The sequence below is a fragment of the Chaetura pelagica genome, unplaced genomic scaffold (genome assembly GCF_000747805.2).
Source record: "Chaetura pelagica isolate M959 unplaced genomic scaffold, ChaPel_1.0 scaffold174, whole genome shotgun sequence".
Taxonomy (NCBI): domain Eukaryota; kingdom Metazoa; phylum Chordata; class Aves; order Apodiformes; family Apodidae; genus Chaetura; species Chaetura pelagica.
In genome coordinates, this window is record NW_009953722.1 from 1,106,493 (window position 1) to 1,110,095 (window position 3,603).

Below are 3,603 nucleotides of genomic sequence, written 5' to 3' on the forward strand. Positions count from 1 at the left end.
GAACGTGAGCAAGGAGTGTGCCCAGGAGGACAAGAAGGCCAACAGCATCCTGGCTTGTATCAGAAATGGTGTGGCCAGCAGGAGAAGAGAGGTGATTGTCATTCTGTACTCAGCACTGGTGAGGTTGCAACTTGAGTCCTGTGTTCAGTTCTGGGCTCCTCACTACAAAAAGGGCATTTTGGTGCTGGAGAATGTCCAGAGAAGAGCAAGAAAGGTGGTGAAGTGTCTGGAGCACAAGTCATATGTGGAGTGGCTGAGGGAACTGGGATTGTTTGGTCTGAGGAAGAGAAGGCGAAAGGGAACCCTTGCAGCTCTCTACAGCTACCTGAAAGGAGGTTGTAGCAAGGTGGGTGTTGGTCTCTTATCCCAAATAATCAGCAATAGAACAAGAGGAAATGGCCTCAAGTTGCACCAGGGGAGTATTAGATTGGATATTTGGAAAAATTTCTTTGCTGAAAGAGTAGTCAAACATTGGAACAGGCTGCCCAGAGAAGTGGTGGAGTCACCATCTCTGGAGGTGTTCAAGAAATGTGTGAATGTAGCACTTCAGGACTTGGTTTAGTTGGCATGGTGGTGTTGGGTTGATGGTTGGACTTGAGGACCTTAGAGGTCTTTTCCAACCTTAATGATTTACATTAAGCCAGATTAATAAATCAGATTTTGCCTGTCATATTCTTTCAAAGCACTTCCTTGTGCATTGCCACATTTGGCACAACTGTCCTCTGTGTGTATCAAATGTAATGTGCTACTGCCTGCATTGTCTGAATTTCCAGATAAAATGTCACGCTGCTGCTGCCGTGCAGCCTGTCACCTGGGCTTAAGTATTCCACTATCATGGCGCTCACCTCTGACTGCATCTTGGCAGCTGCCAAATCAGTCTTACAGGAACTATGACAAGAAATGTAATACTGGGCAAAACTTGTAAGGCATACCAAGGACAGAAAAAAAGGAAAGAAAAAAAAAAAGTTGTTTTCTTACTTTTTCATGGGGGGAAAAAAAGAAAAAAGAGAATAAGCAAGATAGAAATGAGATTCACTGTTGACCTGTCACCAGAAAATATTGCTTGTAAATAAGCAGAAGCTAAATGATCATATAAAATAAAGGAGGCACCTGAAGTATTCCTAAACAGGAATTTATGAGCACAAATCTGAATACTTTCCTTTTCTTCAGTCAGACATTGTTTTTAGCCTCCTGTCACAGTTTGACTCAGGATTAACAACAATGCTCTCAATCCCCTCCCCCTCCCACCCAGGTGGGGAAGGAGGGAGAGAGAGAATGAGGAGAGAACCAGGACACCTCCATTCTCCAAGCTTTGCCTTTTTCAGGTCAGGCTTGGCTCATCATGTGAGAGAGAGAGGAAATGAAGTAGCAGCCTAGTGGTTGGGAATATTATTCCTGGAAAAAAAAAAAAAAAGTGTTTGGGTCTCATTTCCTGTAACATGATGATGTTTTATTTGTTTATTTTTATTTTCTCTGATCTGAGTGTAATTTACCAATCTTCTAAAAACTGTAAAAATACCAAACCAAAACCAAACCAAACCCAACCAAAAACATAACCAAATAAAACCAAAACCAAACAAACAACAAAAAGCAGCAAACACAACAGGAAACTCTCAAGAAACTTCAACTTTCCCCCTTGAAATATTCTGGATTGGAGTTTTCTAGTTTGAGTTCATGCTGTTCTAAAACTAATGGAAACATGCCTCAATTAAACACCTGCTGATCTTACCAGACCTTGAATTTCATATAGAAAATACTGAAAGAGATGCATTTTATGCACTTTACCAATACTGAAATTTAAGTGTCTAGTTCATTGGTTCTTATGTTAAGTGATACATATATATATATATATATATATGTATCAAACTCATGCTGAGAGGTTGGTTGTTTTTTTTTAAATATTTTGTAGCAGTAACCAGTTCTCTTACATTAAACATCTAACTAATGTGTTTAAGGTAAAATTAATCAGATAAAATGTTGATGTTTACAGCATTTACATCTGGGTTTATTACCCTGGATTGTCTTTATCAGTGGAGAGATACTGGCCATTTCACTCTGTAATTAGTCTGGCCTGGTTTAGACAGCTGCCTTAAGATACTATAAATTGTTTCAGTTTCTCAAAAGCTGCATTTATGTAAGAAGAGGCAGTCTCAGTGTTGAAGTGACTCAGGTGATTCAATCCTCCATGCTTCCCTCATTTTCATCTGAAGGTTAAGTCTACAGAAAGGAGATTAAGAAATTTAATTTGGCAAAGTTGAGATCTCTCTGGAAGCTTTCAAGACTTGTCTGGATTCCTTTCTAAGTGATCTGCTCTAGTTTTTGGTCCTGCTCTGACAAGGGGGTTGGACTTGGTGATTTTCACAGGTCCCTTCCAACCCCTAACACTCCATGATTCTGTGAAAGGGTCTGGCTTCCTTCCACATAGTTCTCCACCTAATTTAGGAAGAGGAATTACAAAACTTAGGTGCAAGGGAGATGTCTTGGATAAGTAAACTGACAGATTTTACTTCTGGTTCATATATAAAAAGAGATTACTGAGAAGCAACAGCTGACTGAAATATGACCCCACAGGACTTAAAAATGTGCCGTTGTCTCCACCCAACCAGACCTGCAATATGGTACTGTCATGATCTGACTCCAAAAACACAGTGGCAAAACCATCTTCCGATGGACTTGCACTGTATTAGGGTTGTTTGTTTTGTTTATTTTTTTTTAATTAAAGGCCCATCTCTACACACATGAAGAAGCTCAGAGTCACAACAACAGTCAGAGGAACCCAAATAACCAGGCAGAGGAAGGAGTGCCCCAACATGGCCCCTCCCAGGAGGGTGTCAGCCTCAATGCCTGTGAGTGAGACCCATCACCATCAGACAACAGGAAAGGCTGTCCAGGACACCTTATAGGCTGAGTGGACACTGTGTACAGTGGTAGGGGACTCAATGTGGGGTGCAGGGGAGAGGATTTTGGGGTTGTACGAGACTTTCATCAGAAGCTTAGAGAAGGAACCAAAGGCAGGGAAAGGGAGGGATCTGGGTGGTTTGTGCAGGAACAGGAATAGAAAAATAGAGAGGTAACGAGAGAAAAGGGCCCAGATGTCTTTCAATAGGCTGGCTGCTCAGTACTTGTGCCTGGACATGCCGTATGTCTGATCACCTTGGTTTGTTCTGTAGTTTCATTAAAGTCTATATCTGACTATTTTTTTGAGTAAGCATGAGTTGGCATGGATCACTAGCTAACATCAAACTGGAGTAGGTAATGAGTATGGCAGAGGCTTGGGAGGCAAATATTGGAACAGCTGTAGACACCAGACTGGTCTGAGAACTGGCTACTGGAGGATCCAGGAGATCCAAGTCAGCAACTGGGAAGATTGCGACGTCTGAAGGTCAGACTTATTTGCATGTGTTTGTCTTTGTCCATAAGACCACTGCGAAATCAGAGGATCCAGGGGACAGCTACTGGGTCTATTGAGTGTCTAAAGCCAGCTACATGAGGGATCCATACTGTATGTATGCACCCACCAAGCCTCCATCCTGAACTGCCAGAGACGAAAACACAACTAGGCTGTCTGTGGTACCTGTATTTGAGGTTTATGTCTGTATTAAT

General features: G+C 41.9%; 1 pseudogene; it reads left to right on the forward strand.

The window, feature by feature from the left end:
- The window catches only part of LOC104391276, a 37,891-nt pseudogene extending 37,329 nt beyond the window's left edge, over positions 1–562 (forward strand).
- Positions 563–3,603: the final 3,041 nt, after the last annotated feature.